This window comes from Sinocyclocheilus rhinocerous, unplaced genomic scaffold (assembly GCF_001515625.1).
Source record: "Sinocyclocheilus rhinocerous isolate Xijiao unplaced genomic scaffold, SAMN03320098_v1.1 scaffold62, whole genome shotgun sequence".
In the NCBI taxonomy this organism is placed as follows: domain Eukaryota; kingdom Metazoa; phylum Chordata; class Actinopteri; order Cypriniformes; family Cyprinidae; genus Sinocyclocheilus; species Sinocyclocheilus rhinocerous.
In genome coordinates, this window is record NW_015656585.1 from 2,471,731 (window position 1) to 2,484,675 (window position 12,945).

A 12,945-nucleotide genomic window follows, 5' to 3' on the forward strand; every position below is an offset into this window, starting at 1 on the left:
CAAAGGGTTACCTATGAGCACGCTACTCCTTTCTGAATTCGGAGTTCTCCTCTCACGTGAGAGTTGAGTTCTCTGTTTTCCCAGAGCACCTGGAACCAGCAGCATCAGGCGAACTAGGCCCTTCCTCTGCCTCTCTGATGCTCTGATGTTTTTTGACTAGTTTGCAGTACGCTTACCCTTCTGATTTCTAAACGATCATGCTGTAGGTCGAGCCCCATCTCGTTGAGAGCTGGGTGTTGTGCTCCCTCAGCTAAGTAAATTACTGTTAGCTGTTCCAGCATTGGAACATGCTGCAGGTCGAGCCCCCCCTCTCGATTGAGAACTGGGTGTGTTGCTCCCTCAGCTAAGTAACTGCTAGCTGTTCCAGCATTGGAACATGCTGTAGGTCGAGCCCCCTCTCGATTGAGAGCTGGGTGTTTGCTCCCTCAGCTAGAGATTTACTGCTAGCCATTCCAGCAGTATACCTTAGATCGAGTTGATGACTTCTCAAACATAGTGTTTTGGGATGCACCATTTCCATCTATGGGCTGCTCTTTTAGAGTACCACGAGGGCCCCTTAGAACGTTTTTTAAAATCCTTGTTATGGCAAGTGTGCACATAAGTCTTTGTACACTGTCTAAATTCCACACTGTGGTAAGTTTGCACGCTAGTACCCTGCGTTCTTTCTAAAATCCTGTATGGGAAGACCTACGCGTGGCAGCCTCGTGCTATTTCTTGAGTGGTTTAAAACCCCGGCTCGCCTTGGGCACCACTCCACCTATGTATCCTCTGGATACCTACTTTAACAGGGTGTTGCTACTAGGGGTCTGTTGAGACAGTTCCTTCAGCATATGCAGAGCATGCGGTAGCCCCTGTGTGACAGGCCAAGAGGTGTTTTTTCAATGTATGCTTCAGACACGGGTCACGAGGAGGCGTTCCCCATAGCAACGCCTAGAGGACGCAGTGTCTCGTTCCCTACTCAGGGAACCATGGTTACATAAGTAACCTGAGATTTGTTTGTGTAAACACACTTTTTGCACCGTTTATTGTCATAGCTTATATTATTCCATGCATACTCAGGGGACTCCGGTTAAGAAGAACTTATACAAAAAAAGGCAAGCTAAGCAGATCTCTTTTACTCTGGATGAGATAGATGTAGCTAAATTTGAGAAAATTTTATGCAGAATTAACTTAATGGATTACTCTACGTAAAATGTGCCAATCCAACATAATTAGTAACTTTTTTATCGTATAATGCAATAGTGTAACATGTTACTTTTAAAATCATCGTTCCCCAACACATCCTTAAACAAAAACACACAGTCTCCCACATAACCCTTTAAAGCTCTTCATAGCATAGGTAGGCCCTTCTCGTGCCTGCTCGACTCCTCTCCTGGCAGATCTCAATTAGCCAGGATTCTCCTCGAGGGCAAAAATGTGTTTCTGTCAGATACGTGGGATTCATTTGACTCTAATGTAATTACTGCAGAGGGGCAAAGCTCTCCATGCCCTCGTCTGGAGAAGATTATGGGTGCTCTCTCGCCCACAATATGCTCTCACCTTTGGCACCTTCCTCTAAAACCAGCCTAAGCACCCTCATCCAGTAATATTGCACTCCATTTGTTTGTTTTCCCTACGCCCCCTTTCTACTGAACCAGTCAGGCTGGAGGGTTTGTGGGTGGGGGACTAATTGTTCTAATGTTCGGGGCCAGCGACACTGGCGAAGAGAGCCAATAGAGCAAACCTGCGTAGGACACCACCCCCTCATTGATCCCCCACTTATAGTAGCCGAGGTGATACACTTGTACAAACACGGCCCCTGGTATGGAGTGTCACACACTTTGCCAAGGGGGGATGAAGGGTGGGTGGGGGGTGCATCTGCTTCCTTGGCAAGCAGCGACCAGATTATACATCTGGTCCCTACTTGCCAAGAGGGAATCTATCACATTCCTAGCACTTCTTCTATCTCGCTCTATCCCTCTTTCTTCGTCCTTTCCTTTCATTCTCTACTGTCTTTCTTTAGCCTGCTCACCCCCCATCCTTTTCGTTTTTGTGATACAGTATGTGGTTTTGACATCAAAGTGGCAGAGAATATTAATCCTGGCTGAACTATCTGCTCAGAGCGCAGGGATCAAGCCAGGGCTAAGATCACGCTTTGTTCCCCTCAGGAAGAGAGGGGAAAAATGAGAGAAAGAAAAGAGAGAGCCAGAAATATCCACAGAGACGGTGGGTGGGAGAGTTGACCGAAGATGATGTCTCATCTAATAGGGAAAAAAATGTCTCTAAACAATGTCTTCCTTCTTTGTCAAAAGTAAAAGAACACAATCATCAGATTATAACCTTTACATTATGGTGCTTTGCTCAATTTGCCAGACATTATTAGAAGTATAATTTTGAATAAGTTTGTATTTCCTGAGGTCTCATAGTGCTCATGAAAGAAAGAAAGAACAAAAATAAATATTTATATTCAGCAAAATTCATTAAATTGATCAAAAGTTACAGTAAAAGACGTGTATAATGTTACAAGAACAAATATTACTATAAAATAAATGCATTATTATAAAATAAATATTAATATAAAGAATCCTGAAAAAGAAAAACAAACGGAGCACAATTGTTTTCAATATGTTTCTTAAGCAGCAAATCAGCTTATTAGAATGACTGCTGAAGGATCATGTTACACTGACTTGGACCCCACTGTATGGATAAAAACATATTTTTCAAATGATCTTCTTTTGTGTTCCACAATAGAAAATCAGTCATTCAGGTTTGGAACAATTTGAGGATGAGGGATGGGTGAACTATTCAGTAGGCTATAACTATTCAGTTCACTATTAAAGGGTTAGTTCACCCAAAAATGAAACTTCTGTCATTAATTACTCACCCTCATGTTGTTCCAAACCCGTAAGACCTCCGTTCATCTTCGGAACACAAATTAAGATATTTTAGATGAAATCCGAGAGCATACTGATCCTCCACAGACAGCAATGTAACTACCACATTCAAGGCCCAGAAAGGTAGTAAGGACATTGGTAAAATCGTCCATGAACGCACATCGAAGACTGACAGGGAAGAGAAGAAATTGTTGAATAAAGTCATTATTTTTGTTTTCTTTGCACACAAACAGTACTCTCATAGCTTCATAACATTAAGTTTGAACCACTGATGTCACATGTACTATTTTAATGATCTCCTTACTACCTTTCTGGGCCTTGAATGTTGTAGCTGTGTTGCTGTCTATGCAGGGTCAGAAAGCGCTCTGATTTCAAAAATATCTTAATTTGTGTTTTCCGAAGAAGAACGAAGGTCTTATGGGTTTGGAACAACATGAGGGTGAGTAATTAATGACATAATTTTCATTTTAGGTTAAAGTAACCCTTTAAGTATAATTTCTCAGTACTTTTTAGGCATTCTCAGGAAAAAGGTTACAAAGCTGTCACTTGGCCAGTACCCTAAGAAAAAAAAAAAGCTAAAATGTACATCTTTGTAGCTTATTTACCCCCAAGTGGTAGATATTAGTGTCTTAAATATACATATTAGTATTTTGAAAGTACATATTAGTACCTAAAGTGTACATGTTAGTACCTTTTGAAAGGGTACCACCCAGTGACAATTCTGTACCTTATGTATGTATGTATGTATGCATGTATGTATTCAATGTGCATCTCTGGCAAAGGGTTGATATACTGTACAATGAGTGTTCTGAGAACAACTTTTAGCTAACGTTTGTCAGGTTAGTGCCATCAAATTTTTGAAAGCACAAAAAAGCAACTTGAACCGTGATAGGTTGCTTTAAATGTCAGTCAAACGGTCTTTGCTGGTGGGCAGTTCTTGGCCAGAATAAGCTGCAGTGTGTACTGTAATTTATGCTGCATGTCAAAGACTAGGTGCTGAACTATCAAGAATGTGATAATTTGAGGTGATCTTGACAAGCCTCTCTGGGAGGTTTAGAGGTGTCAGGAGGTCTTGAGGCCCAGATTTCTTGGTTTCTTTGAATCGTCCTTTTGGGCAAGGATAGCCTCCAGAAATATGGTTGTAATTATGAAAACAAATAGAGTTAAGTGACTCGGTGTGAAAGTAAACAAAATTAGCCAACTACTCAAAGAGTGACAAGTAAACCGAGACTGTCGTTTACATGTTCTGGTGCCAGAAACAGTGCAGGGGATTAAACAATCCAGATAGCAGCAAGCAAATCCTCTGACAAAATATTACACAGAGTCAACAAGAAAATACAGACAGAGAGGTGAAATGTGACATTTTAGTGCTGTGAGAGTTTGTGTTTGCTGATGAGTCGATGCAGGCATGGTGTGCAGAAGTGTTGATAGTGAGAGTGTTTATAACAGCTTGCCAATCATCTGTTTGTACCTGCATCTGTTCCTTTATGAGGTCTTCATTATTAAATACCATGAATACTATGAAAGTCAATAGGGACCACTGACTGTTTAGTTACCATCATTCTTCATCACCTCAAAGCAGTGAGGAACTTGATATATTTAGTGGTAGCTTCATTTATTGTTTCTGTTAACTTCACCTAAGCTAAAAATACATGCCAATATGTATAATACAACAAAAAACAACAACAAAAAGATAACTAGTAATTCAATTAAATGAAGAATCATAAATTATTCATATTAGGACATTATGATCCATTGTGTTTGTAAATGGCTCGTAAATTGGTGCATGGCACATATTTTCCAAATGAAAATCTGTTCATAAGTAATGAAAAGTTTGAAAAAGGAGAGAAAAAAAATAGGCAATAATTTAACAACATTTGTATTTATTGTTCAAATCACACACATATACTTAATAATTATACCTCCTGTGGTTATTAACATTTTCTGAACCACCTCCTGATCATTTGTTAAAAAGGAAGTGCATATTAGTGTTTCACATGCTGAAATTGTCCAGATTGCCAATGACCAAAGACTAGCTAATGAAAGAGAGAGAGAGAGATAAGCAAGGAAAAGTAAATCAAAGCAAAACACAGACGTGATGATAAAGTAAGACCCCACCCTGTGGACAACCATGCTGGACCTGCTGCTGCTGTCAGTTAGTGTGTGGCTTTTTTTAATAAAACCACAGTTTTCTCTGACACAAATTAATTTCTCTTTCTGTCTTTAAAAAACAAATAACTTTCCTAAAATCACACCATTGTTTGAGGTAATAATCTAATGCTGTGTTATTCTGGTCTGAATGAAGTCACTTTGATTACACTTTTCATGTGAATTAACCTTAGTATTTTCATGTGAATTATTAATTTCATGTGAATTAACCTTAGTATTACAATATCTCCGCTCTCTACCCAACAAAACGGACGAACTTCTTCTGCTCTCACAGTTGTCTCTATATATTAGGTTGAAAAAAGACAGTATTTTAGCATCACACATGAACATTTAAGCATTTAGTAATGAATCAAGTCCCATAGAGCTTCTTTATCAAAAATTCAGTTTCTCAGTATTGTAAAATAAAAAAAAAGTGGAAAATGTTTGTTATTGAGGAAACTAAATGACTCCAACTGATTTCGGTATCTTAATTAGACATCTGCAGAAGAGTTTATTAAATGCTCTGAATGACTGTTGAAGAGATGAATTTCACTTCCTTATGGGCAGGATGTGAAATACAAGGAATACTGAAATACTAATAATAGGTATAGAAGAATCAAGAATCATTTGCTAACTTAATGCAAATACTGGTAAATTATAAATTAAATAAATAAATAAATACATGATTTCAAAGAAACACCAATTATAATATTATGTTAAACTCCCTTCTCATATAACACAAATCACACACACACACACACACACACACACACAAAGATAGGCATGTAAGTTATATACACAATATTTTATATTGAAGAATGTATAAAGTAACGTTAGAGGGAATGTCTCTTCTACACAGTGAGAGTGCGCAGGGGTTTTATCATTCAACACTGATGGCTATTCCAGCAGCATCTGACAGGCCTGACTCTGCATGCTGTGCACTTATCATTCCAATCACTGAACCAGAGTCCAGCGAACACAGACCATAGAGCCAGACAGTATGTTCAAACCCAACATCATCAGGTCAATGTAAAACTGCAAATTATTATTTGTGTGCACAAATACACAAACACTTGATCCACCATCTGAAAAGTCAAACTCACCAGCTGGAGGTGTGGCCTAGTGGTTATTTCATGTGTCCAAGACATGTTGAGCTGTACTGTATAGTACTCAGATGGGAGATTCAGGATCACTTCCAACACATTGTCTTCCAATCCTGTTTCTTCTCTTTTTCCTTATCCTCCCATATTTATGTCTCCATCCAGTACAAGTGGAAAAATAACTGATTAACTAAACAAATACAGTAAAATGATTCAAAATTGTGAATAAAACAGATTAGAAAATTATATCGATTTGTTTTTCTACTTTAAGATGTCATAATCAATTCAATGGTACTTTCCATTTCTTTGGAATTGTGAAATTTGCTATATTTCTGAGTGAAAATTTTTTCTATACATTTTTTTTTCAGTGTAAAAAAACAGTTTTTCTTTATTGGAGATTATTGGAGTACATTTTATGAGAAAATACTATTTCAGTATTTCTACTGTAAAATGTAAAGTTTAAATATTTTGCTTGCCCTTTCTTTGTAATTATTTGTGAAATGTACTAGCAATTTCTGAATGTATTTTTTGTGTTAATTAATAATTTAAATGAATTTATTATCATTTATTAACACAGATAAAGTAATTTTTAATGTTAGCCATAACATCAAGATAATTATCAGCATCAGCCAGATTTAGTAGTATTGCAAATAAGTAAATAAGTAAACAAACAAACAAATAAATAAATAAATAAAGTTTAAATAGATGAGGAAATAAGATGTTTTAATTAGAAATAAAATAAAATAAAATAAAATAAAATAAAATAAAATAAAATAAAATAAAAACAAATAAAATAAAATAAAATAAAATAAAATAAAATAAAATAAAATAAAATAAAATAAAATAAAATAAAATAAAATAAAATAAAATAAAATAAAATAAAATAAAATAAAATAAAATAAAATAAAATAAAATAAAATAAAATAAAATAAAATAAAATAAAATAAAATAAAAACCAGCCTCCTCATAGTGAACTGATACTAAGGGCAAATACAATAAAAACAAAAGTTCATCACTTCCCTGTATTACCTATCATCACCTATTCTATTATAACCAAGAGCACCATTCAAGCCAAAATGCATGACAGACAGTACACAAGCATTACATGTGGCACGCTTTATGAAAAACGGTATTATGGGAATTCGGTCAATAGGGGAAAACACAAGCAGAGAATGTTTTAATGTAGTGAAGAGCTGTAAATTTCAGCCTGAGTCATGAGTAATGGACTGAGCTCACAAGTGCATGGTTAATATGGCCATATCAAATGCATGAATACACTCCTACTGTGAAATGGGACACAACAGGAAATAGCTCAATGTTTTTTCCTGGGCGAGAGGGGCCAATAACTGTCACTTTAGTTTAGATGGCTCGAGCCCAGTGGTCCAATGTCTGTTTAACAGCTTGGGGTTGGAAACTTCTGCAATTAAAGAGTCCAAGTGCTCAAGGAGATGCACTTCCCAGACCCTTTCTCTGACTGAAAGCACATTAGGACACCTGTGCATTTAAGTGTGTGGTTTTAAGCCGTACCGCAGTCTGCATCTCATCTGTCCTGGCTGTCTGAAGGAATATGACATTTACAGGCGAGTCCTTTCTGCACTGCTGCATTGTTCAATGCAAGTGAGCCGAGATACACACACTCATATATATACACATACACATGAACTGTCCTTCACTACTCCTTGTATTCTCTCTTCATCCATAAAACTTGAAAATTCTTAGACTTAACGTACAGTAGAGAAGAGGAGACACATAGGAAAACAAACAGGAGGATGAGAAGAGAAGAAAGCTCATAAAGTCACTGTTCTGAGGCCAGCAGCACACACAGCTCACCTGCACAATAAAAAACTGAACCTCATCAGCTCAGAAAGACTTGGAACTATGAGAATCTTTGTTCATAAGACAGCTGAAGGTGGCCAAAGATTAAAAAGAAAAGTAATAATTCAGCTATCTCATATAGAATACAGTATTTCTTTCTGTCTTTAAAACACAGATGTATACATACTGTAGATAAGGCAATAAAATGTGTTGGTTCTGTAACTCAAAATTATACACTATACAAATCATAATAACTATACCTATATATACACAATATACAAACTTTAAATTAAATTAAATTAAATTAAATTAAATTCAGGGTAAATGATAAAATAAACAAAGACTAAACCTGCACAGGATTGATTGATTGATTTTTTTAAATTATTATTATCATTATTTTATATATTTTATTTTAAAAAAAATTTGCTTTTAGGGGTACTTTTAGGGTCTAAGTTTATTCAAAGTTTGATTAACACAATTACACAATATACAAGTTATACCAACTATATTTAGTGCTTTGTTATAGAGAAAATGCACACATACATACAAATAAATGTATGTTTGTGATTAAATGCTTTGGCTTACATGGCTATTTTCATGGTGAAAACCAGGTAAAATTATAAAAGAAGTCAAGATTAATACCTACCTAGCATCTGTTGAAAGTCTGATCAAAAGTCAGCTGAATAAAACAATTTCCTCAAGGAAATAAACCACAGACACCACAAAGAGTAGATTCTGGCATGAGGTGAAAAAGCATTACATTGTACACATCAACAAACAGAAATGAACATGTAGACAGACAGATAGAAGGCAATATGTCAGAGTTGGAAACTCGTAATTACGGCAATTCTACCATGACGTGAACACAGTGGACACACAATAACACCCACACATTAAACGTGTTAAACAGAGACAGGATGTAGAAAGAACCATGTTCCTTCATGACAAGCCCATTTATGGCCTTCAGATCCCCCATGTGCATCCCTCCATGTCCACCACAGGCATCTGAAGAACATAAACTGTGCGAGGGGGATTGTGTGGGATGAACCACGGGCCACAGGCCTCTCCCTAGCTGGGACGCATCCCTCAGCCATCTGCGAGGGAGGTTAAGCAGAACCTCTAGATAAGGGGAGGATGAGACCAGGCAAGCGAAGAAAAAAAAGAGACCACCTACCGACCGGGAGAATGACTATGGAAACTCCACCCCATGGCGGGCCAATGCTAGGCCCCCTTCAATGCATAAATAACTCTGACGGGAGCCGTTTATCATCACTTATTGGTGTATGTACATGCTGTGGGTTTGCAGGAACATGATTGGTTGGTGCATTCATCAATCTGATAGAGATCAGTCCCATGTTAGGGAGTATAAATCATTAGTCTGGAGCCTAACACTACTGATAGTGCTTATTGATGGTTTAATCCGACCCACACAAGTTTGCATTCAGGAATCTGTCCCAAATGTTATTATTGCCTAAACTGTTTCTAAATATCACTAACAACTAAAAATAGCACAAAAGACTTTCATTCTAACTGCAGCATTCAATATTCAATAATTTAAAGCTAGTTATGTTAATTACATTAAAGTAACATTATAATGCAATTATTGCAATGTGTCTGTGTGTCCACTACATTGGACAGGTCAGGATCTGGCAATAAACAGATGAAAATGATTTGGAAGCAAGAGACCCTTCCATTATATTGTGGATTACGGACCACAACATTGTGGATAAAAATGTTGTTTTGGGGGACAACTTTACATTATGAACTACACACATGTACGTACAACTTGTGTTATTCACACACATACACAACAAGAAAAATACAGCTAAATTTGGCATCTACAAATTAATACCTATGGCTCCATGAACGTCTCTAGGTTACGTATGTAACCATGGTTCCCCGAGGGAACGAGACGCTGCGTCGAGATCGCTTTGGGAACGCCCTTGCGTGACCGCGTTCTGAAGCACGTGTCAAATCCGTCCAATGGAGCAGCGGGACGTCACGAGCCGGGTGACGTCAGCACCAGAAAGCATAAAAGCGCATCCGGCCGGATTCTGGCATGAGGTGAAAAAGCATTACATTGTACACATCAACAAACAGAAATGAACATGTAGACAGACAGATAGAAGGCAATATGTCAGAGTTGGAAACTCGTAATTACGGCAATTCTACCATGACGTGAACACAGTGGACACACAATAACACCCACACATTAAACGTGTTAAACAGAGACAGGATGTAGAAAGAACCATGTTCCTTCATGACAAGCCCATTTATGGCCTTCAGATCCCCCATGTGCATCCCTCCATGTCCACCACAGGCATCTGAAGAACATAAACTGTGCGAGGGGGATTGTGTGGGATGAACCACGGGCCACAGGCCTCTCCCTAGCTGGGACACATCCCTCAGCCATCTGCGAGGGAGGTTAAGCAGAACCTCTAGATAAGGGGAGGATGAGACCAGGCAAGCGAAGAAAAAAAGAGACCACCTACCGACCGGGAGAATGACTATGGAAACTCCACCCCATGGCGGGCCAATGCTAGGCCCCCTTCAATGCATAAATAACTCTGACGGGAGCCGTTTATCATCACTTATTGGTGTATGTACATGCTGTGGGTTTGCAGGAACATGATTGGTTGGTGCATTCATCAATCTGATAGAGATCAGTCCCATGTTAGGGAGTATAAATCATTAGTCTGGAGCCTAACACTACTGATAGTGCTTATTGATGGTTTAATCCGACCCACACAAGTTTGCATTCAGGAATCTGTCCCAAATGTTATTGCATAAACTGTCTCTGAATATCACTAACAACTAAAAAAAGAGCACAAAAGACTTTCATTTTAACTACAGCATTCAATATTCAATCATTTTAGGCTAGTGGTGGTTAAAGCCATCACATTAAAGTAACATTATAAAGCAATTATCGCAATGTGTCTGTGTGTCCACAATATTGGACAGGTCAGGATCTGGGAGTAAACAGATGAAAATGATCTGGAATCAAGAGACCCTTCAAAGTAATTTGGTTCGTCGTAAACACCAGACAGTTATATGTTTTGCAGATGAAATTTCAGAATTGTTCAAATGGGCTCGTGAAAACATGTAACTCCACTTGTTTTTGGCTTCATGTAAGTTTGATATTCATATTAATATCATGATATTGTTGTAGGTTTCAGTCAACTGATTTATGAAAGAGGTGCAGAATAAATTATATCGCGATAAGACTGGTTTTTACTTGGTATATCATATTTCCAAATAGTGTGTCGAATGCTACTAACATAATATCAATTTGCATGTATATTTATGGATTGCAACTATTGTATTTATGTGGATAGGACTGTGATATTGTGGATTAAATAGTTGTTTGGGTAAAACTTTACATTATGAACTACACATACTATACGTACAATTACTAGAATTATTCACACACAAACACGGCAAGAAACTATAGCAAAATTTGGCATATACAAATTAATACCTATGGCTCCATGAACTGGGTGTATCATATTAGTGAGCCGCCTAAAATGTGCAAAGCCTGTAGGAGTGGATTGGAAAACCCTGTTAGAGAGTATATAGTTTATCTCCATCCTATGTGCGATCAAATTTAAAAAAGGAAGCAAGATTAGTGAGGTGCAAAAAGAATTTGGGAAAGAGGGAAAAAATGTTTGGCTAAAGTGATGAGAAAGTAAAAGCAGGATCCCACCCAGACATTTATCAAGGACGTAACTATGCAGATCTAATGCCTCCTCTTATAATTAGCTCTGGCATCCTGGAGCCCAACTTTATAATGCCGTCCGTGATCTGAGGAGTGAGAGTATATATTTTCTTTCTCACTGCTTTTCTTGGGTGAACTTTCACAGGATGCTTTCAAAAAGCCCAGAGGGTAAATATTCTTCTGAAAAGTAAACAGAATCATAGTGACCTTGCCAAAAGAGCCATGCTGTTGACAAGCCATTCTGTTTCAACTCAGGAGTATACAAGCCTTTACTGATATCAGAACGCCAAAATGGGAGTTTATCAACAGTGGCCAATACATCTTTAAATCTAAATCTTCGCTTTTACAAAACTGCACTAATTTGAGAAAGTGCAGGCAAAAAGACATAAGACAATATAATTACTCAAAATATCAGCATAAACTCATCAACTTAAACCGTGCTACACAAAACAATGCAAGACAATAGCTGTGTCCCAATTCAAAGACAGCATCCTTCGGAGGACGGGTCCTTCGAAAGATGCGGCCGACACGGCCTTCGAAGGACGCTCCGAGTCTAGCCTTCGCAGAATTTCCTGATTGCGCCAGCAGGTGTTCCAGATTAATGCTCCTGCGAGAAGAGAGCTGCCATCCTGAGATTTGTTAATGAAACTGAAAATAACTATGGAGCCTGAATTGTTAGTTTTTGACTGTATTTATTATACCTTATACTGGAGGAAATGTTGGCGATGCTTCATCCCCGGCACCGCCAGGTGGTGTATTTCAGGCTTAGCCAAGACCATGCAGGTAATTTAGGGATCCCAAGTTCAGAAAAGTAGGCATACAGATATATATAAGCGTTTTGACACTTTTTTTTTATTTGTCATTTTGTGTTTCAAGAATGAGGTCCAAGGTTAAGAAGTTATTAGTTATTTAAATGTAAAAAAGTTTTTTTTTTCTCTATTTTGCAATAGTAAAAGACGGCTTCCCTTATTGATCACGTCTCAGGTAGATTGCATGTTTTCTTGCGCGGCTGGATGTTGGACTCGTGAAAAATAATCACGTTGTTTGTATTTGCCAAAACTGATTTACTGAAGTCAAAACACAGACTGAATTAGCGTTATTGCGAGCGCCGCTTGCTGTGAAGCGGGAGCGACCAGCCGGCAGAGGATGTTAGGACAGTGGAAATATGCACTCAAACACTCTGGAGACCATCCCAGATGATATCCCACTGGCAGAGCCCGTACCAGGCTTTCTATTGTGGCAGCCCATCCAGATCCAGCAGCACCACCTCATCTGAATGAAAGTGTACATAATT